Below are 24,054 nucleotides of genomic sequence, written 5' to 3'. Positions count from 1 at the left end.
TGTCTTCATCTTCAGGTTCTAAACCTGCATATTTGTTTGCGAGCACCAGCCTGAATTAGCCTGCTTTTATGCTTACTGCGTCTAGGTTGGCCGGTTACTTCTTGAAAAAATTTATTCTTTCGCTCTTCAAATTGAGAGAAATCCTAGACCTCACTAATCCTAGACGTCACTGCACTTTACCCTACCTAACAGTTCTACATCCTGCACTATGATGGGATCCGCAGAGAGTATGAAATCTATTTCATTCCTTGTTTCTCCATTAGGGCTTTTCCAGGTCCACTTCCTGTTGCTGCGCTTCCTGAAGAAGGTATTCATTATGCGGAGTCTATTCCTTTCCGCGAATTGTACCGACATCTCTCCTCTAGTGTTCCTAGAATCGATGTCGTAGTTGCCAATTGCTTGCTCACCGGCCTGCTTTTTCCCGACTTTAGCATCGTGGTCGCCCATGACTACAGTATACTGAGTTTGCACATTTCTCATTGCTAATTCAACGTCTCCATAAAACCGGTCTATTTCTTCATCATCGTGACTGGAGGTTGGGGCGTAAGCTTGTACTACCTTCATTCTATACCTCCTAATCAGCTTTATTACGCCGACTGCTACCCTCTCATTAATGCTGTAGAATTCATCAATGTTGCCCGCTATGTCCTTATGGACTAAAATCCTACCCCGAATTCTCTCTTATCTGGAAGACCTCTGTAGCAAAAGACGTGGCCGTTAGTCAACACTGTATAAGCCTCACCCGTTCTATCCTCACTAAGGTCAATAATATCTCAGGCAATGCCTGTTAATTCCTCAAGTAGCCCGTCTAAGCTAGCCTCACTCGATATGGTGTGCGTGCTGAACGTTGCCAGGTTCAGTTTCCAGTGGCGGCCTGTCCGGACCCAGAGATCTTAGCACCCTCTGCCGCGTCGCAGGTCTGACCGCCGCCTTGGTCATGTGCTCCGCAGCCGCTGGGGCACTGAGGGCCTATGGGTTAATTGTAGGAGTGATGAGGGAGGTAGTGGCCGAATACTGCACCAGGGCGGCCAATTCCTGTTCTGGTGAGGGATTGTCTTTGTTGAAGCTTAGTGGGTCTTCCTAATTTGGTTGCACCTGGGCTAGTATAGCCCCACTAGCTCTCAGCGATATTTATTTTGCCGGTGTCAGGCATGACTCCATGCCTGAAAATGTAGCATATAGCACACATGCACCTAAATATATTCGGAACCACATGGCGATGTCAACGCTGAGAGAGAGAAAGAGAATAAACTTTAATCCAAAGAGCACGCGAGCGTAGGTAGCTCCTCCGCTCTGCAGTGGGTGGTCCCCTCAGTGCAGGAGTCCAGCGGCCTTAGCTGCCCTTCTCGCTCAATTGACCAGGTTGAGCTGGTCCGTCGAGTCGGAGCTGGACAGCGCTGCCTCCCATTGCCGTGTGGGGGTTGTGTTATGGGTGTGAGCTGTGGTGTGTTTGCGCAAACCCATACCATGTGGTAAATCGTTGCACATTGATCACAGTGTGGACATTTATAGGAATACAGCGCAGGGTGTATGGCGTGGTAAAGACTCAAATGTGGATATGTGTTTGTTTGGAGTTTTCGCCATATTACGGCTTCCTCTCGCGTCAGAGCACTATGTGGGGGGGGGGGGGGGGGGGGTAGTGTTCTTCATGAAAGGCGATAGTGTTGTAGGATGTGAGTGTAGGTTAATGGTATGGGCTCTGGTTGGAACTGCTCGGCGCGGTCATCTCGCGGCTCCCGGTGTGCATGCGCTCGGGTGTAGGCCTGTGCCTGCTGATTGCCGCGTAAGGATTCATGCCCCGGAGTCCACACGATTTGTATGTAAGGTGGCAGCTGCTGCGCTCCATTCAGAATTCGATGTGCAGCCCTGGAAATTTTGGCCCTGGAATAATTTCTGCATGCCATCTGATAGTCCGTCAGAACTATGACGCAATCCCAGTGCGGTCTCGCCGTGATGGCTAACGCTATCGCTAGTTCCTCTGCCTCCGCAGCGCTCACTCTGGAAACCGACGACGCATTTATTTCGGTCCCGTGATTCTGGACTACACTGGTGACGAACGCGGTGCTTCTTGCGGTGCTGGCCGCGTCTACGTACAAGACATTGGGGTGGTTTCCATACTTTCTAGCGAGCGCCTGCGCTCGGGCTTGTCTCCGTCCGATGTGGAAGTTTGGGTGCATGCATGTTCCTGGGAATCGGTGAGACGTGCATAGTTTCTTGTATTCGTGTTGGGATCTTGATCATTGCGCTGGTCTTCCGTACGGAATATCCCAGACGTTCCAAGACGCAGCGTCCCGCTATTGTGCGTAGTAGTCTTCCCTTCTGGCTTACCAGGTGGGCCTCCATGATTTCCCGTGCGTTGTTGAACACCCCTGTCTCCTCGAGACGAAAAGTAGCCGTTCCGGGTGGGAGTCCAAGCGCTTGCTTGCGTATCAGCCGGTCGAGTACCTGCACTTTCGCGTTACTGAAATTTAAATGTGGTGCCGAGTACGCAATGCGGCTCACAATCAGAGCCTGCACTAATCGGATAATGTCCTGTTCCTGGAGTCCCCTCTTCCTGCTGGTAATTCGTTGAATCATGCGCAAGATCTGCGAGGTCGTGTGTTGTAGCTTCTGTATGGCGTATCCTCCGCCCCCGTCCTTTTGTAAGTGTAAGCCAAGGATACGAAGTCTGTCTACCTTGGTAATTTCTCTAGGACCTATTCGCAGGTGGATGGTTGGTGCCGGGGCTGTTGATCGTCCTCGTGAGCGCTTCTCGATTATGAGGAGCTCCAACTTCTCCGGCGCGCATTGCAGTCTGCATGTCTCTACGACGTCGACTGCCTCCTGTAATGTATCTTGTTTTTCTCCTATGGACCCTCCGACCGTCCATATCGTGATGTCGTCTGCATACAAGGCATGTCTGATCCCCGGTATTTTCTCGAGTTGGGCTGGTACTTTCATCATGGCTACATTGAAAAGTGTCGGCGACAGCACTGCTCCTTGTGGCGTTCCTCTGTTAGGTGCGTCTATTCGCTGTGACCTCACATTTCCCAGCCCTATTGTGGCTGTGCGATCAGTGAGAAAAGCCCTCACGTAGCTGTACGTTCGTCGGCCGCAATTCGTGTCACTGAGATTGGATAGTATGGCTTCGTGCCCCACGTTGTCAAAGGCTCCCTTTAGGTCTAGTGCGAGAATTGCTTTTGGGCAGCACGGCGTTGCTGCAGTCAGTACTTCCTCTTTGAGCTGCAGAAGCAGGTCTTGCGTTGACAAGTTGGGCCGAAAACCAAACATCGTGTTCGGCATCAGTTGACGTTCTTCGAGATGCGTCTGTAGCCTGTCTAAGAGTTGAGCAGAATAATGCCATAGCCACTAAGCTACCGTGGCGGGTATAGGAAAGTTTGGGACTACATATTCATTTACATATAGCTGATACAAAGAGTTTGCCTTGCCGATTTCTTTCTCAACATAAATAACTGACAGTATTATTGCAGCTTTTTTTCTTATGTTTCTTAACATTCACAATACCAAATTTCAGAGAAGTACGCTCCTCGATTATCACTATTTATAATGTACAAGTAAAATTCCTTAATTATTTTCTCCTTAAATAAAAAAAATATTTTAGTGTAGTTCTTGCTACGCCACAATTCATAACCTACAATCCTTGTGAGTAGCACAATACCACTTAGGCTTGCAACCAACCAGCTATCCTCCCGTAAGAGCCTTGGCACGCCTCTGCGCCGTGTAATGCTGCTTGAGCAGGTGATCTATCCACAAGAAATAAATATCAATAAGAAGGCAACCCTTCGGCAAGAAGCATTCGTCATTTCTTTGCTTTATTTCAGCCATTTGGCCAACAATTTAATAATCTTAACGACCGTTAGCTGTACTAGCGATTGGTTGTTTATTAAAACAAGTAAATCAAATCATAAAGAAAAAAAATCAGGAAAGGAAATTGCTGCCGACCGCGGGGTAAGTGCCTGGCGCAGTGTGCTGACACCTTAACGATGGCCTGCAGCAGGTGGATGGGGACAAGGGAGTAAAAGAACTGAGAGAGAAGATAGCAGAGAGGACACAGCAAAGAAAGGAACTGTTTACATACATAAACCGGATCGACTTGGTAAAAGTTTACCCAGAGTTCACTTGATGAGTGACTTCCTTGAGATAGTTCATCTGCCGGTCCCACACACCGGAACTGTCACGTAGGAGCAGCAGGGCGGCGAGGCCCAGCTGCTCGAGGCTGCTCGAGGAAGCCACACAGTGCTTTATCAGCTGCCTCGCGCGCGCCAGAGGGTCGCATACTCACGGGCGGTTGGTTCTGTAAACAGAGCCAGTGTATGCGGAAAGATCCTGCCGTAAGAGCAGATGGAAGACGATCCTGCTGCTGGGCATTCACTTCATTTCATTTAATGTAGCCTTAAAGGAGACCCGGAGGCATTACCATGAAAAGTATTGAAGGACCCTGGCATTACGTAAGGCTGGGTCTCTAACAAGGTAGTGTGACACATACGAAAGAAAGCATCAATAATGGAAAAGAAATAAGATAGGATAAATGATTAACATTGAGTTGTGTGGGTACTCAAACCAGCAAGCAGTGAAATAATAAAGGAACGAACACTAACACTGGTACGTTAATAAGGCAGTGGAAACGTTCGTTTCAATCCGCCGTGGTAGCTTAGTATACTAAGCAACCACGGCGGATTGAAACGAACGTTTCCACTGATGTTTCGACTGATGAAAAGATGTTCTTGATAAAACGAGCGCAGGCCACGAACAGTCCTCCTCCTTGGCGTTGCACTGCTAAGCGGGAGGTCGCGGGTTCAAATCGCGTTCACGGCGGCCCCATTTCAACTGGGGCGAAGCACAAGAAATGCCCTTGTACCGTGCATTGGGTGCACGTTAAAGAACCCCAGATAGTTCAAATTAATCCGGAGCCGCTCGATACGGCGTACCGCAGAATGAGATTGCGGTTTTAGCACGTAAAGTGCCATATTTATTTTTTCGCGTTTCAGTGTGAAGACCAACAATTCAAGGCAAGAATATTCTAACATGCTAATAGCAAGTGATTTTGACGGTGAGCTGATAAGATACTGTAAACACCTTGATTTTTGTGACGATGCTGGACAGTTGTTGCCGGAAAGAGGCGCGATCTGTACACGAGGTTGTGCTATTAGGAAGGGTGTTCCATATAGGGTTATTGCATTTGGGAAAAAATTGCTTGGTCATCGCTGACGTGCGTCCGCGAATGTGCGCTATCGGGTGACTGTGAGTAAGGCGGGAATACGTATAATCTTGACGATTCTTTCAGTAAGAGGTGCCTTGATTGTGGATTGTAGTAAAAAGAGTGCAAGAGGCAGAGGCGGAAGATGAGGCGACGGAAATGAAGAGGTGGTAGGTCATGGATGCGTTTCAGTTCAGTTACACAATATATTGGGCCCTATTCGGAAGCGATAAACTGTGCGGCACGATTTTGTACTGCTTCTAGTTTGTTAAATAGGTATACTTGGGGCAAATGCCATACAGCGGGAGCATGCTGAAGTTTAGGGCAAATTAACGCGCGTCTGGCATGCGATCTTTTTAATTCCTGGTAGATCAAAGTAAACATTTTGCGCACGTAACCCAGCGTGCGTCGTGATCGGCGATAGAGATCCCCATACTTATAATATTAAAGATACACCTCGCGCTTCGCGTGCTTCGCCAGGCTTAAGAACAAAATAGCATGAAAAAAATTTGCGTAGCTTACACTGGAGGCGCAATGATAAAGAGACAGCGGAGCTGATGGGCACCAAGCTAGTCCTGGCTTTTGGGCTAGGCTACGTACTACCAAGTCATCCCCGGCATTTTCCGGTTTTTATTGATTATTCATCAATTATGGATAAGCTATTGATCGGCCATTGATTGACTATCGCAAGGTATTGGCTACGTATTAGGGCAAGGCTAAGCACTACTACGTCATCTCCAGTATTTCCCGGAATTTATTGAATATTTATCAATTATTGACTAGCTATTGATCGGATATTGATTGGCTATCGCAAGGTATTGGCTACGTATTTGGGCTAGGCTAAGCACTACGAAGTGATCCCAAGCATTTTCCGGAATTTATTGATTGTTGATCGATTATTGATAGCTATTGATTGGCTATCGACTGGCTATCGCAAGGTATTGGCCACGTATCTGGGCTAGGCTAAGCACCACCAAGTCATCCCCAGCATTTTTCAGAATTTATTGATTATTGATTGACTATCAATTAGCTATTGATTGGCTATCAATTGCCTATTGATGAGTGACTAAGCTTAAGTAGTCCGAACCATGATTAGCTAGACTTAGCCAGGCTCAGCTTCGCTAGTTCACAGGGATGTGTGCCATTGCGCTTGGCCCCTTTCTGCATAACCGCTAGTATAGGCCCACATTTTTTTTTTTTTTTTTTTTTTTTTTTTTTTTTTTTTTTTGTCCGCGACGGACGGACTAACGCCCGGCTTAAACAGCTCCGCTGTTAAAAAGCATGACTAAGCTGAGCTTTTATTCTTGCGGTATGTTACCAGCGAAGACGGCCGGCTGGCCATTGGCCATAACAGCACCTCCTAGCTCTATTTAAAAAAGAAGAAAACGTAGAGGAGGCGCTGGCCAAAGGCACTTACGAACAAAAATCTTTGTGAATTCGGCCCCATGGTTCTTCAAGGAATGGCACTAGACAATTTCCAACTAATTGAACGCTCCAGTGCGCTCTAGTGATCACACTTGAAACGCCTGGGACCGAACTCAGTACTTTAAAACCCTCCAAATCGAAAAAGAATAGAGCATATATAAAAACTGCCCCTTATTTTTAGCAGCACATTCTCCACATGTGATCGGGAGAATAATTTTTCATGCAGAAAAATATAATAATGAAACAGCGTTTTTGGCATCAGCCGGTATCATTAGAGCGCGTATAACCTGCTGAACATTCTCATTAATTTTGTGTACATTGCATCAGATTATTTCGTTTTCCCATCTGCCATATAACAATGTTCTTATGTATTCCCTATCACGTGCATGTGCACAATGACAATTAGCTACTCTCAATTCTGTCAGGCTATTTAGGCAAGCACAAGAAGCCTTCGAAATCTGTTGGTCTGTAGAGCTCGCTTATCGAGCTGATGTATTATCTACCGAGTCAGACCGAACGACTACCTTGTCGAAATCGGCGATAGTGTTTCATATTGAGCATATTCAAGATAACCTCACGCTCTGCATGCTTCGCCACGCTGAAACACAACAAAGCACGAAAAAGCTTGGATCCATACCAACAAGCCCAGCTTTCATTCTTGCTATAAGATATGCTAGTTTGCCTCTATATACGACACTTCAGCCAGCATAGAAATTACGGATAGGACTTTGCCACTACGCCGCTCCAACCACCAAAGAAATTAAGGATACTACGTTTCCACTGTGCTCCAACCAGCATAGATATTATGGGTAGTTATTTAGCCCATTACGGTTCTACAACCAGCATAAACATTACGGATACTACTATATGGCATGCTGATCACTGTTAACTGAAACATTAACGCGTTTGCTCACACATTTCGAGAACGCTTTTCTCGAAACTCAGCTCAGAATTTCTGCTGTGTAGCTATTGTGCCATTATTGCAGGGCTTAAGTTATACAATTGGGACATATGTGCTCTAAACTGACAAATTGCAAATTTATTTAGATATTTTTTGTTATGTAGCTAATATCACTCTGCAGCTTATCTTTCAAATAAGTGGTGCCCGCCTCATCAAGTAATGCAGCTGATGCAAACGAATAGCAATATCTGTACGATAGGAGATCTTTAAATCTGGTGCGCTTAATATAGATAACCTGGCAATTCATCTATCTATCTATCTATCTATCTATCTATCTATCTATCTATCTATCTATCTATCTATCTGTCTGTCTAGGTTTATTCATTTATCCATCTATCCATCTATATATATATATATATATATATATATATATCTTTGTCGCCAATTCCATCGAGAGTCCAAGATTTCTCATATGAACCGTCGTGTTTCTGCAGTGCCCTCTTCGCCGTCGTTTCGTTGTCATTGTCGTTTTTATCGTCCTTACGCCCCCTACCACTTTACAAGATTGCACTCAAGGGTTTCGTTTGAATGGCCCTCTGCAGCGTTTACCTGCCTGTCTTTCCCGCCTTGTGACCCAATCGTCGGCGCTCGCCAGACACTTTTGGCATGTAGTGGTACCCTCAGGCACCTGAGACTAATATTGTAAGCAAAGCTATATACGGTGCGCAGCGTGACCATCGCATTCGGAGAACATGAGTTTGTTTGCCACTGCTCGGCGTGTGGAAAAGCTCGGAAATTCTCGTGATCTAATACGCATTGAACCTGCGTTATACCACGGCGGTTTGGTGTTATCCGAACCGCCGTTTTCGCTATGTATGCAACAAAATAGTCATAACTATAGCGCAATTTCAAATTTCTCTGCACTGGTGAGGAAACATTCTGTGCTGATTCCACTCTCTAGTTACTTCGCTTTTTTACTTTTACAAAAAGAAATAATATATTTTTGTAGTGCTTGCGCTAAGTCTTACATTGAATGGGAAACCTTCGTGGCGTCTGGGCAGATCTTTAACTCTACTTTGATGTCACGTGACGCTTGCGTGTGTTGTGAGAAACAGTTCCTCCCACCGTCTTTCATTTTTCAGCAATTTGATGTCTCTCAAACTTGCGTCGCTGTGGGCCCTTGTTCACACACTCTCCTCATCATCTAGGTGCTTCTTTTTTCTTCAGTTCCTTAGAACTAACGCAAATGAATGACGTCTTTAGGTTTCTTTTCTCTTTTATTTTATTTTCTTACTGCGTAGGAGTTGTCATTTGAACAATGGGACGTATATGGCACAGCTATCGATAGCCCCAAGCGTAATAGCAGCGGCATGTATCTAATCATGGGTCAACACGGGTGTCTGTAGATAGGCGGAGTGCTTTCTTTATGTGTGTCTAAGGTTGAGAAGCGCTATAAATATGCCCATTCCTGTGTACACTTTGTTTCTCCTCTTGAGTGAGTGCTAAGGTTCAAATACCTCTGCGGCAAACTTTCCATTCAGAGTGCCTACAGCAGCGTCCGAAGCCAACATTTTCCGCAACTTTCATCTCTAATTTATCAGAACCCAAGTAAAGAAGTGCAGTATAAGGACGTGTTCACAAATCGTAATCCATTCGGTCACGTCAAGATCACTAGAAAAAATACGTACCGGACAAACAATGTACGATGGCGGTAGCGGCGCCGGCCGCAAGTCCTGTCATATTGTGAAATTCGATAATTGAGGACTATTTAGCCAGTCAGAGAGGCCGTACCACCATCTGGGCCCTTCGTAACTGACAAGATTACGAAGTTAACAATATTGCGGAATTTGGCGATGTCCAGAATGATACCCCAGAGCCGGCCGGCAAACACTGCTATAAAGTGTTGGCCCGCTGAATCTCGCTTCTGCATCAACCAAGATAATTATACTCAAAATAATTGTTCTGACTCTTACTGTCACGTTCACTTCAAGGTCATTATTGCGCATAAATACTACACCAAATGTTGTTCAGATCAATAAAGAAAAGACATTTAGCACGGCGCTCTATAGACTTCGAGATTAGCTTCATGATAGAATGCTTATTTTCCACGCGGCGTGCCCAGGCTCTAATCCTGGCGGGAGTGAGGTTCTTGAAACATGCCTGCAAACATCGGCACCCGCGGTAGCCAGCTTCTCTCGTTTTAAATGCCCAGACAACATGAAATGATACCTACTTCGGCTCGTAATCGCAAAAAAGTTCGTACGTAAAAAAAAATGTTTCTAAGTGTGGATGTAAGCCAATCACGATGATGGACAAATTATTAGCAAAGGCGGCCGACCAATCGCCAACAACACTTACGAAGGAGAGGCTTTGTAAATTAGACAACCGTTCCTTGCTGCTGGTGCCAAAGAAAACACGCGGCAAAAACATGAGTGTGAGATAACTCTGCATGGTATACGGCAGGACAGGTAAGCCACGGGATAGGTGGCTAAACATTGGAATATTATTGGCGCATATCTTCAATACTGAGTGCACGATACTCTGTCAAGTACGTATATTACAGTTATAAACCGAGTTGTGCAACTATTTAATGTATACTGAGTTGCTTTGTAAAGTATGTAGCATACGGCAACGTGAGTATTTAAGTGGTACGCCAGTCTGGTGGCAGTCTATTGGGTCCTCCTCACCTCCCCCATCTCGCATTCTCGCACTTCCACTCGTTAAGCCACTGGTTTCAGTATTCCAGACTCGAACGCTTAAAGCAGTGAAACCCTGGGGTCCCAGCTCGTTCATTTCAGTAGTCACTTCGCGTAGAAATTCTGAGTGAGTGGTAATTGTCCTGACCACTCCCACTGTGTCGACGCTTATTGGTCCTTCTGACCCACTAAGAGCTTTCTCTTCTGTTATCGCCGAAAAGCAATACCGAAAACCTCACAGACCACACAATCTCTCATTGTTGCAACTAATTTATAATATCCGGCGCTTCACGTCTCCGATGCCTAGCCTCCTTTCCATCTCATACTCTACATTTCACACCACCGTCACTAGGGTCGCCACAATTGACATGCGCGTCAGTTAATTCCGCAACAATTGATCCAATAACGCTATCTCGCTTAAGACAATGTATCTTCCGTAGATGTAACGAAGCTTTCGCTTCCTGGTCATGGTGGCCAGTAATGGCAGCGTTGGCCAGTATCGCGCAATCGAACGCCATTGTTCTTTCTCTGCAAACAGTTTGCTCCTACTACTGCCTCTAGTTTTGCGAAGAGCAATCAGATTTCCGTTACTAGAACCGTCCTGCGCTCGTCTCCTCCGCAGGCGGCCCACGTCGAGTTCTGTTTGCTTTCGGGGACGACGGATACGGTGTTGCCCTCCGAGATAAAACTGCTGACAAGTGCGTTTATCCTGAACACAAGCTTGACTGCGAGCTCACGTCCAAATTCGTACACCCTCTTCGTCACCCCTCCCCTTCCTCCTTCCCTCTCTAGTCCCCCACCTCGCCGCTTCCGCACTGTCTGGCCTCTTAGCAGGCGCCGAGTCAAGTAGAGGAACTCGGACCGGGATTGGCAGTGTTTGCCGGCAACTCCTGACGGACTGCTAATTCGCCACCGCCTACGCCGCCTGCCTCGTCTCGCCGACCCACAGGCTGCCCAGTAATTAGATAATTGGTGAGTGCAATTTCAGCTATGCCGAAACTCCTGCAGACAGTGCATAGCATTAGTGCAAGAACATGCTCCGTTCGCCCTAAATATTCACTCCGCCAAACCTTTCCCTAATGCTAGATAGATGAAACGCAGTATGCGTGAACTTACCATGTTATAAACCTTCTTGGCTCTTGGTGGCCTGCAAATGCACATGATAATTATTGCACACGGCGTGGAAAGTGCATAAGAACGTTAAGGATAAAGGTCAACTACACGTGATCGGTGTTACGCACAATGAGGAATATGAGTGCAAATCAGGATTTCATTGCGATACACGGAGTCCTTAATTTTTAAAAGGCGTATAGGCTGTGCGAATTCCTATACAGTGTCGTCAATGTAGTCTTGTCACTGTTGTATATTGTGGTTATCGGCGGCAACGTTTTCGACGGCAGATAAAGACTTCTTTTGAGTTGCCTTCTACATTTTTTTAAAGGGAAGATGTCATGGGTGAAACACATTTCTCTTGAAGCCGGAAAATAGGATATTCGAAAATTATATGAGAAGTAGATCTGATAACACACTAATGGAGAAACAAGAGATCGAGAAATAAAATAGCGGCAATATACTCTCTGCCAACCCTAGCAAAGTGCAGGATGTAGAAGCGTTAAGTAGGGTAAATGGAAGCCACCATAAGTTAGTAAAGTCTGGAATTGATCGAAATTTGAAGAGAGAAAGAGCAAAATTAGTCAGCAAGATGCAACGACACCAAGAATAAATAGTCTTACGGCCACCATTACTGTTTATTCTCACTACTTTCTCCTCGACTTCTCAGTTCACCCCTCCTGTGGTGATAACGGAGAACATTGCATACGGCAGCGAATTCTATAGCTATCCGTTATTGAGGTACTCGATAGTCTTAAGCACACTTTGTTGTACCGATATCTTCATGACTTGAAAGGACCAAGTGCTCTCGTATAGCTGACGTGTAGTCCCTTTCATACAAGCACAAGATTGTTTTGTGCAATATGAACCCGGTGTCCTTAATTCAGAGAGTCAGAGTCAGAAGTGGTTTTATTTAGGCATTAAATGAATTACAAAAATTGTATATACAGAAGGAGGTCCCATAGTGAGAGACTGAATCGGGACCTCCTATAGCGGTGAATGTTAAAAAAAAATTATTTAAAGCAGGAAACAGCAGTAGCGAGAACAAGCAATAAAATACATCGCAGGCAAAACAGACAGTTCGACAAAACAAAATTGGTGCCCACTTGTCAAACTGCAACTTCATCGCTTTTCGATATCTGGTTTTCTCCTAGTTGCTTTTACGGCACTCAAACAGGCACATATCTTCAATTCCGCTTTCTCTGTGAGCTGGTAGCGTTGGTACTTTGCCATAAGCAGCAAAAAAAAAAAAAAAAAAGATTTGAACGGGGTCACAAGCGTACTTGCACGCTATTGCCCTGTCCCAACTTAGGAGCCTATTTACAGAAAATGTGGTCAAAACGTTTTTCCTTCAACCTGCCCAAGGTCAAAACCAACGTTTCCCAAAACCACCATCTGATTATGAGGCACGCCGTAGTGGGTGCAATCGGTGCATTCTGTGTGTGTGTGTGTGTATGCATTCTTTGCGTAGGTGATTTCGGCTTTTGTTAGCATGATTGAAGGCGTGCTCACGCAGTTGTCTTTTTCTTCTTCAATTTATAAAGCCTCTCGTATTTTCCTAGTCATTTGTCTTTTTCTCTATAGCGTCGACTGTCGTCTTGTCAAAGTAAGCTGTGCATTTGCACGTTCTACGATGCATGGCGAAATCAACTACGCAAAGAATGCATACACACACAGAGTGCACCGATAGAATCATAACAACCAGAAACGTGAGTACGTGATCTGAGTGTTTCTGCTGTAATCATAGTTCACGCAGTCGCAATACGGCGATGTGTGCTTTAAATGTATACTGTATAATGATCTGACATAAACCAGTTGGTAGTTTGCGCTCCTGTGTGTCACTTCGTGTCCGCTTCATATCCAGTGTCCGTTTCATCCCTGTGGCGTCCTATACTGTACTTAGCGCAAGAAAAAATGCACACGAACTAGCCCAATTCATAGCTCTTGCAAAAATTTTTGCCGCAACAACAGTACCGCACCACAGCGGGCTCGCGCTGGTAATCGTCTCTATGGGATGCACCTTTATATTTCTTAAGAGACAATTTCTTCGAACGGCATTGTTAAGCGAGCAAACCTGTGCCCGCATTCACGAAGGAGCTAATATGCTAGAATTCTTCGTAAGAGCAAATGCAAGCCAATCCTTATGCTCGACATTTAATGAAGGCAGGCGACGGGCCAATGGTAAGGAGATCTTATGAACGTAAAGCTTTGTCAATTCAGTTTCGGAGGCTAAATTCACAAAACTTTTTGTTCGTAAGCACTCTTTGCTATTGGCTGGTCGCCTTCCATAATAATACGTCCAGCATTAGGATTGGTTGGAATGTTCTATTATAAACAATTCTAGCATAACAGCATATTGTCAATGCGGGCCCAGAATTTCGGTGGTTTACGACAGAGGCCCAACAAACTAGAAAAAAAAAAGAAAAGTTCTCTTTACAAAGAGATGGTTCCAGATGGCCATATATTTAGATCTCTTACGAACGCAAGTAAAACACCGATATGTGTTGCGACTCGAACCTTTCGGAAACTACGTTACTTAACCTATTCAAATTACATGGTCACTGAGTTCAGGCGAAATGCGAGGCAGTTGTGCAGTCGCAATGGTGCTTAGACATACGGCTTTATAAGTGCCGCATGAATGGCTCCTCCGGCCGTTTCATATCACCTGACACGCACTCTCTATTTCGGTTATGCCTGCAAGTGCCTGTCCTTGTGCCGCTGCCCTGTCGCTGTGTGAAGCCTGCGCAATGTCGAGAGGTACGACAGGTGCACGCCGCTCGTAAAAGAAAGCCTCACTGCCACACACGTAACGTCTAATCTCGGGCATGAGTGGACGCCGTCTCGGAAGAAAGCCTGTATGCGATGCCCATAACGTGTCAACTCGTGTATGAGTAGATGTCGTCATGGAGAAAAGCCTGCGTGACAGGAGCTTTTCCCGGCTTCTTGCGCAGACACCCATGATCCATTCCCGAAGTCTTTTAGCTTTATTACAACCTAGAGAGATGATATCCCTCGCTGTATGTTCCGCGCGGTTCTTCATCGTATGTACCTACTTAAGCGACCCGCATGCAGTTCCTTCTCGTCCATACTATGCCCACAGCTTTTAGCGCACAGTATATAGTGTGTGTGTGTGCACTGCCGTCTGTGTCTTAGTTGCGCGATTATCCGCTGTAATACTTTGCTCGGCAAACAAATGCAGATTACGAAACTGCTGTAGCTTATCTTTGATTACACCTATCACAAGACCTGCTTTCACGTTTATTGTGCGCTTACTCTGTTCCTCTCTGGTCGTTACTTCTTATCACATGGAGGAGTAGGCATTTACAACAACGTACGTTTGCTTGACCTCACTGCCTATATAAGTATCCTTTCTTTCTCTCGCTCTCTCTATCTCTAATATCGTTGTCATTATTCCACTGCCCTTCATCAGATTCACTTCATCCGTAGTTTTTTTTTTTTTTTTGCTTTTATTTATGGCGTCTACTCATAAGAGCACCGCCAGGAAACACCAGTTTTCTGCATGCCGTCTTGGGGCACACTTATCTGATCGTACCAAATATGTGCGGCTAATCTCAAACGATCCCCCCCCCCAAAAAAAAAATTATGAGACGACATATTGAGAACGCTTTGCAGAAAATAAGTCGACTGTGTGCAAAACTGCTCATTTCTCGACGCTTTACTTGTCGTAAGAAAACCGGTATCTGTATCTTGATCACTGCTGATTTGAATTATTCCAAAAGAAAGAGGTATAAGACCAAATGAGCTTTCTAAAAATTTTCATCGTAACTTTCGCAAAACCTCAGGAGCAGAAGCAGGAACCAAAATAAAAGTAATAAATTCTGGTGATTTACATGCTAAAACCACAGTCTGATTGTGTGGTATGTCGTAGCGGTAGACAGTATATTATTTTGACCACCCGAGGCTTTTTTTCTTCTTTTTTTATGTTGTTTTAAGTGCACACAAAGCAGAATACACGGGCGTTTCAGCAATCCGCCACCATCGAAAAGTGGCTGTGGCGGCCAGGTTTGAACCCGCGACCTAGTGCTCAGCAACCTAACTTCGTAGCCATAGAGCTATCGTGGCGGCTCATTAAGTAAAATTCATTTTTCTTTGTATTTTTCTTCTACTGAAACGTACCGATAATTAAAAAAGTTAAGTACACAAAACATACGCCTTGCCTCTATTTTTCAACTTTACAGAGAGAGGGCACGTTGCAAATATGAAATAGATTAACCGACATTGGGGACAGCCTAGAAAGATACCGTCGCTACGCGGAAACAAACCTAGCTTTGTAGGTGTGAGAAACAAAGGCCGCGTTGGCATGTCTTTGCCTTCAGCTGTGTGCTACTGACCGTCCGCCTTCACTCATAGCATGTCCAACACCACCACTGGCTAGCACCTGATCTTACCAATAGTGCTTGCGTAAGGCTCTCCGGTGATTTCGGGCTCAGGTAGCCCATCACTAAGTGCTGGTTTTGAATCACTGTAGCAAGCATCTCAGACCGATTTCACAAGCAAAGTGATGGCGGCCAGCCAGTGCCAACGAGAACTTCCTAATTAAAAGCTCTGTGAATTCGGTCCCTGATATCCTGCATGCCACGCATACTGCGAAGATACAGAATCGTCCATGGGATTGAGAATGGAGATGAGATGTTCGAGCAGGAGATATGAGCCTGTTGGTTTAAAATTTCGCGTGAGCAAACCAAGTATATTTACCACGACGCTGAACATTGAAAGGCAAGGGCACTAGGGAACGCGTGCCGAAACCGACACGAAAGCACGTGCCGATAGGGTACTGAAGTATCGGGTAACAAAGTACATGAAAAATAGCTGCCAGATAAAAGCTCGCAGAGATATGAGCGAGCAAACATGCGCGAGCCAAACGGATATTCATAGTGTCCAGGAGATTGTACACATGCACTGTAAACACTACGCATTTGAAACACAATAACGCGCGTTTGAATTTGCAAACGCACTCGGCAACCGTGTGGCGTCTTTTTCATCTTTGTTTAACAGCGCGACGATCTGCATGGAAGCGAGATGACAGAAAAGAGCGCTGACTTACAACAACTTTTATTGCGCACATAACCAAGGCTCAAATACCACGCTAAGGCACAGCAGAAATAACAGAAGGGTTGCAAGTGTTCGGGTCTCAGCTTCCAACATACGATACGCAAATCATCTGAATAAATATTGCCCTTCTTTATCGCACAGTGACAATGAAGGGGCACTTACACAGTGTTCTCCAGACTTGTTAATTTCAAGCGCTTCAATAATTTCTCTAGTATGTTTCTTTTTGTTGCGACTGATAATTTGTGTGCTATCGAATAAGGGTTTGCAACAGTGGTCCCGGCAATGGATGGCGAGATGACCAGAAACGGAGTTAAAGACATAATTATTGTGCTCCTTTAATCATTCGTTCAGACAGCGTCCCCTTTGACCAATGTATTCGCGACTGCAGGAAAGGGGAATGTTGTAAACAACACCTACTGCGCACGTGACAAAGCGGTTATCGTCTTCCTTGTTGCGCCGTTCTGAAGCCATGAAAGCGGTTATTATGGTTGGTTCTGCGGCTATTCTTTCTCTAGGATTGCAGTTAACCTGCCTGCATAAGTTTGATAGCTTATCTGGTGCCAAAAACCCAACATCGACGCCAGCACGCCGACAAACGTTCTCGAGATTATGGGACAATGTGTGAATGTAAGGGATGACGGTGACTCTCTTCCTGGGAGTGGCAGAATCGGGATTACTAGTTTTCTCTTGCTTTTGCAATCTTCCCGCTACAGATATCAGACTGCCCGGGTAGCCCGATTGCTCAAGCCTCCGCGCCTGTTTCCCGAAACTAGTTTCCATTAAATGGTGACATGACTTTGAAAGTGAATTATTGAAGCATAGGCTAACGATTCCTCGCTTGATCAAGCTTTGAATGGGCTGAGCTAAAAGGTAAAAGAGCTTTGCTAGCTCTGGGTTCATGCATTCAGCACAGCTGATTGTTCCTAAAAATGAGTCTGAGATCTAAAAACCTAATCGAGTCGGCAACTGGCAGCTAATGGGTCAAGACTAATGGATGAAGATAATCTTCAAACAGCGATAAAGCAGCACGCCAGCTAGTTTCTACAGTGTCGGCGTCAATATCTAAAAGAACTAAAAAATCATCTACAAACCTAAAGACTTTGTCCATGAAAGACGGAAGGCGTTTGGAAAGTGCACGGCCCTAAGAGGCTAGCAATATGTCACTCAGCATGGGCGCTATGCATGAACGGATGCAAACTCCGTCCCTTTGTAGGTACGTCTTCCCGTTCCAAGTTGCGAACGTCAAATTCAAATACGTATCTAAAAGCTTAGGAAATCCCCCTATGGTGATGCCAGCGGCATTTTGAAAGGCTACGCTGCCATACTTGTCAATGCAATCGGAGACAGCAACGTGCACCGCCTCCTGAGGCAACGAATAATAAAGGTCCTTAATGTCAATGCAAAAGGCGAATTTCACTCGGCCTTGCTGATTTTTCAGAAATTCTATGATCTGTCCAGATCCGGTCACCCTAAAAGGATCGTCAATTGTGAGACATTTCAAATACGTTTGCTATAACTTCGCAAGTGACTGCTGCCAGCTGTTCGCCTCTGAGACAACCACACGTAAAGGCCAGTCCACTTCATGAGCTTTTTACAGAGAAAAACACTTCTAGGCTCAATTTGGCACTGTTCTTTAGTGATTAGCCTAATTTGGGTAGGTTTAGTTTCTCGCAAAGCTATTGTGCTCTTTTTTTAACGACGGAGAGCACCACATCATCACGACACGAAAAGGACGCATCCAATAGCCTCTTTAGCTTTGCACTTGAAAGCAGTCTTAGGCATGACGGAAAATCCCACTTCTTGTCGGATGTGGGTAGAGATAGGGAGTTGCTTCGCAAAAAATTGTACAGTACTTCTCAGAGAAAGTTTACATTGGTGCTTTTTGCATCTTAAGAGGACGTCAACGCCTTCTGATGTACACCTGTTCACTTCAGGACTCTGGTGCGCGACACGACACTTGCCTCACAAGCGACAATAGTTCCGGAGCACTCTTACTTGGCTCAACGGCGAATTTGGGGCCTTGGCAAAGAACACCCCGTACGTGTGTCGGAAGATTCACAGCGTCCAACGTGTGCACTATGGGCGTGCTGCTCACTTCCTTTTTGGGTAGCGGCCGCAAATACATTGGTCAAACGGGACGCTGTCTCGAACGAACGATTAAAGGAGCACAATAATCATGTTTTTAACTCCGTTTCTAGTCATCTCGGCATCCATTGCCGAGACCACTGTTGCAAACCCTTACTCGATAGCCCACAAATTATCAGTCGCAACAAAAACAAACATACTAGAGAAATTATTGAAGTGCTTGAAATTGACAAGTCTGTAGAGCGCTGTGTAAGCGCCCCTTCATTGTCACTGTGCGATAAAGAAATGCAATATTTAGTCAGATGATTTGCGCATCGTTTGTTGGAAGCTGAGTCCCGAACACGTTCCACCCTTCTGTTATTTCTGTTGTGCCTTAGCCTGGTATTTAAGCCTTGGTTATGTGCGCAATAAAAATTGTTGTAAGTCAGCGCTCTTTCCTGTCCCTTCTCTCGCTTCCATGTAGATCGTCGCGCTGTTAACCAAGATGCAACTTTACCAACACGCCCGGTCAGCCACCCTTGCGCCCTTTTCATGCTACACCGTGCTCGTTCGCACGATCTTTTCCAGAGTACATGAACCCATACCAACTAGCTCACTATACTCGGCTGTAGTAGTGTTTGTTGCTGAACTAGTTGATGAGTATTTCTAAATTTCAAAGAAAAAAAAACACCGAGTCAGGAAATGCGACAAGAATGTGAGACACACAACAACCGTATTCCGGCGCTGCCCTGTTTTAATTTAGAACTATCATGCTCCTTACCATACTTTGTGAGCGACAGTTTTAATTCCCTCAGTGAAACCGCCTTGCGACAGTGAAAACTTTCATAGAGCGCACAATACTAGCGCTTCGTTTAACTATACGAACGAGCAAGTGATCGAGCTCACTGCAATGGCGACTAATAAAGCGCTTCGCACTTTTAGCCCACTTCACACATTTTGCGTGCGGCTGCTGCCCGCTATCGAGCCCCTTAAATGTTCCCTTCGCTCTAGAAACAACCAAAGAAGTAAATTGCTTTTCCGACACTTGTTTTTGAACCCGGTTTCCTTAGTCACAGTGTAGCGGCCGTGCCTCGGTGCCGCAGCGCGACGCGCTGCCCATAATACCACGAACTTATGCCTAGATATTCCACATAACAACCTTGAACTCTTGGCTACCAAGCACTATCTGAAAAAAAGACGACCCAAATATAGGGATTGTTTTTATTTATTCAAACATATACGCGAAGAAAGAGCCAGAATATATGCATATAAGAGAGGGCTGTGAAAAAGAAAGTCTTGAAAAAAAATTTTTTTTAAGTTTGCTTGACCGCAGGGTTTATAAAGACTTCACTGCAGCGCTTCGAAATTCTAAGCTCAAAATTTCGCGCAGTTCCCAGGCGCTGTGGGAATTCATGTCATGCGAAGCATTCTGCAGGTACTTGGCTACTATCATTGTTTGCGGTTCCGCAAAACGACACCAGGTGGACCCACGTATTTGTGTAAATTGAGCAGTTGTGTGTGCGTCCAGCAGGCAGCAGCGTGCTGTCCCTACGTGCTCCTCGCTGTTGCAGTGCGCTGTCTGGCTGCTGCTTGCTGACGTAAGCAGAACGTCCCCTGGAGGAGCGCGGCTTTTCGCCCGCTGCAACCTCACAGTTTCCGTTTCGCGTGCTCTAATAGTAGAAATTAGTCGCGCCGTAGTTACGCGAGTAATCACATTTTCCCAGATGCAAAAGTTGCTATGGCTTGTACTCTCCTTCAATTCCCAATTACGATGAGTCCGCTGAAATTGAAGTTTCAAAAGTAAATTAGGGATTTCCGTTAATTACCTAGTGATTACCATGTGTCCCTAGTCATCCGCTTGTCGCCACCACTAATGGTATTTCTTCCAAAGAACCGTCTTTTATTGCGATAGCAATTATATGGACATTCCAAAGCAGATTTCTTCCGTCGGCGTCGCCGTCGTCGTCGCCGTCGCCGTAAGGTTCCGTATGACGTCAATGGAGATAAGTCGTCGCCGCGCGCCGAACGCTGTATGTGCGAGTGAAAGGGAGCGAGGGACGCGCGCTTTCACAGAGAGTGAACCCACGGCGGAGAACAAACGCGCGTTCTGCGCCGTGCTCCCTTAAGGGCTGCAGAAGTAGGCGTCTCTTTCCTCCTTTACAATCAACATATATGTAGAGCAAACGCGCCTTCTTCCGACGCACGATAGGCCAGTGGGGGGGGGGGGGGGGGGGGGGGGGAGAGGCGACATTTAGCTGCGGCACCATGTACGTATTTATATAAAAAAGTTGCAGTGGCTTAGCTCGGCTATGCCAGGATATACGTAGCGTTAGCAAAGGTTCAGCTGATTATTCTTAGCTTTCCTGGTTGTCTCCTACGCTCAACCGCTAATTGCCAGGCAACTACTTCGGGATCCGATGAGTCAAGCTTCTCCGTTCTTCTGCGCTGTTGAGCAGCATTTGCGCTCTCCTTCTCCATGGCTATACCACACTGGCAAACGCCAGTCAGAAGCGCAGCGGCTCCAGCGCAGTGTCAGACGGCGACTGCACAGCGAGCGCGCGCCGGCGCCAGTGCGTCTACCACGGCTACGACGTCACTCCTCTGGAATGCGCAGACCGGCGGCGGTGGAGTGCGCGAGAGGTGCCGGCTCCGGTGGCACCGGTGAGCAAGCCGTGTGACATCACTGATCCTTGCGCATGCGCAGCACGGCTCTTGATGTGCCGCGCGAAACGGGCTTGGCTAGGCCAGTGTAGCTAACGCTACAAAACGTTGTAAGGCGACAAGGTGGTAAAGACTTCCGACGCAGCTCGATGAGTGTCCCGTTCTGATGTGGTCGAAAACCTCCGAGCCGCTCCCAGAGGCCAAACGCCGCACGCGTTTTGTGCGAACGCGGGCAAAACGCCGACGGCGTCGACAACAGTCCTGCGTGTTGCCGGTGCTGCAGCATGTCCAAGTTTATGCAGCTGATAAAGCTACTATCATTACTCCGTATAGCTCTCTACAAATTTGCTATCGCAATTGATGCTTCGCCTTTCGGGTGAAACTGCGACAACTTTTTATTTCAAAACAGCTATTTTTTAATAATACTTAAGGTCTTCGTAGAAACACCCGATATATATTTTTGTTTAGCCTCATCTGTCGTGCAACATCAAAACATGATTGAAGTGAAGCCGAACTAACATGTGCGGTGAAGGCTAACTAGTGTTTGCAGGTTCGGCCTAACTAGTGTTCGGCCGAGCTCAGCTTGTCCACGGTACCCGCCGTGGTTGATTAGTGGCTATGGTGTTGGGCTGCTAAGCAAGAGATCGCGGGATCGAATCCGGGCCACGGCGACTGCATTTCGATGGGGGTGAAATGCGAAAACACCCGTGTACTTAGATTTAGAGAGAGAGAGAGAGAGATAAATGAGATGCGAAAGGCAGGGAGGTTAACCGGAAGGTAAATCTCCAGTTTGCTACCCTACACTGGGGAAGGGGTATGGGGAGACAGAAAGATAAAGAAAAATGCACACACTTAAAGAGGGAGACTAAAAAAAGAAAAGAAAAAAAACACACACACACAAAGGAACTCAGGAGCGTCACAATCGTTCAAACAGGTCGCTTGACCTGAGGAAATTCAGCAGCGCCCTCGTCGCCTTCTGCTGTGAAGACCATATCAGCCGGCATTCTAAAACCGTCTGCTCATAAAGCGGCCGGTAGTCGAGGCGTGCCAACTCCGTTACGAGCGACTGTCTCTCGGAGCTGTAGCGGGGACAATGACACAGGATATGTTGCACTGTTTCCTCCCTGCCGCAAGTATCACAGGCAGCACTGTCAGCCATTCCGATGCGACAAACAAAAGCATTCGTGAAGGATACTCCAAGCCACAGTCGGCAGAGAGCAGTTGTCTCGATTCGAGGAAGTCCAGATGGAATGCGTAGTCGGAGGGATGGGTCCAGGCGGTGCAGTCGAGTACGTTGGAAACCAGGTGTGTTCCACGTGGCTCGTGTGGCATCACGCGCGATTATGCGAAGCTTTGTTGGGGCATCGGCTCTTGATAACGGGATGGATTCAGGTGCACGTTAAAGAACCCCAGGTGGTCCAAATTATTCCGGAGTCCCCTACTACGGCGTGCCTCATAACCAGATCGTGGTTTTGACACGATTACTGAAATCTTCCTTGGTAGGAGCGGTACATACTTAAACGACAAGCCTGGCTCGCCCTTGGTAGGGAAGGGGTTAAAGTTTCATTGAGCAAGCGAATGGTTTGAGACGCTTGGCACGTAAGCCGCGTTATGTGGCAACAATTCAGTGATGAAAATGAGGACGCAAGCCTTTCTAGCTGGCAATGAAAATTAGTTTTACACCTGGAAAAGAAGTCTATCCAATTACGCTGCAGTTCAAAGTCAGATATGTTGAACCTGAATTCTACAGTGCCAGCGGGACAAAACTTGCTGCGGTTGGGAGGCCATGTTTTGGGAAGTATTCCTTGTTGCTTCAGAAGGTTCCGAGTTAGAAGAACTGACCCTCATATGCGCAATCAGTTATGAACCAGAAGTCATGGAAATCTCAGAATTACCACTACGCGTTGTAAATACAGTAATGTCTCGTTAATAAGGACGCCTTCGTTCCCCAGAAAAAAATTGTACATAATGTCAGTCGTCCATGATAACGAATCAAAGTCACAAGCACAAGCATTAAGGAATCATTGTTACGTAAAATAACATGGTTTATTCAGCCAAAAAACGAGCAGATGTGGGTTAGCACTGCTGCCTTCGATCCTACTACATGTAGTGTCCACAAAGCGCAACACGTCGGCTACTTGAAGTGCGCCTGTCCCTCCTGTTCAAGGCACGTGATAACCAAGCCACGGCAAGCTTCACGTCGAGTAATGGTTGGTCTCTCTTCATCATCGGCTGTCGGCACAGAGCTTTCTTCGAGTTCATGTTGAGCGGATCCGCCGACAAGCTCCAGGATCTGCTCGTCGCTCACAGGCTCCCAGGCGTTGGTCCATTCCTCTTTTTCCAAGAACGCCATTGCTTCATCATCCGGGTTTTTTTCACCAAGCTGTAGCGGCGAGCATGATCGTTGGTCTTCGATAATCTGATGCTCGGCGAAGCGTGACGGCTTTTAAATGTTTACCATCGAATTTTCTAGCGTTATCACTGGTCGCCGCGCCAATTCTAGTATGTGCTCGATACGCGCGTCATGCGGGTAATCTGATGAGATCAGTTCGACGCCATCCCGGAATGTTTCTGTGCATGCAGGCGCGTCCTGCGCGAATTCCGGGTACGCACTAGGGCCTCTGGGGGTCACTAGTTATTTTTCAAGTGAAGCTTGTATACGCTAGCCTGTGCCTGCTCGTCAGTGCAATAGAGCCTCTATTCTCGACAGGCATGGCGGCTGCACGGCCGTCGTTATCCGCCTTGTTGACTCTCTCATTTGGCTGTCGAGAGGTCACGTGTTTCGAAATATGTGCCGGGAAACGGAAGTTTTCCAAAATGCAATTTTGCGTTTTCATCAGAATGACGAAACGTGACATGGAGCTGCAAATTTGATCGACTAATACTTTTTTTGTGGCCCTGGGCCCCTATATTGCGACTTTAGCGCT

The 24,054-nt window shown here is 46.3% G+C and overlaps 1 protein-coding gene across 2 annotated transcripts in view; it reads left to right on the top strand.

The window, feature by feature from the left end:
* The window catches only part of LOC119449663 (cytochrome P450 2B9-like), a 140,833-nt gene that overhangs the window by 56,349 nt on the left and 60,430 nt on the right, over positions 1-24,054 (top strand). The window contains exon 1 of one of the 2 annotated variants that reach the window (XM_037712887.2): positions 11,037-11,191. The exons of the other annotated variant lie outside the window; for it this stretch is intronic. The gene's annotated coding sequence lies outside the window, so the exon portion shown is untranslated. Of the gene's footprint in view, positions 1-11,036; positions 11,192-24,054 lie in introns of those variants that run through there. 2 annotated transcript variants of the gene reach the window in all.

The sequence above is a fragment of the Dermacentor silvarum genome, chromosome 4 (genome assembly GCF_013339745.2).
Source record: "Dermacentor silvarum isolate Dsil-2018 chromosome 4, BIME_Dsil_1.4, whole genome shotgun sequence".
Classification (NCBI taxonomy): domain Eukaryota; kingdom Metazoa; phylum Arthropoda; class Arachnida; order Ixodida; family Ixodidae; genus Dermacentor; species Dermacentor silvarum.
The sequence above is the reverse complement of the archived record's forward strand: the minus strand, read 5'-3'. Positions and strand labels throughout refer to the sequence as shown.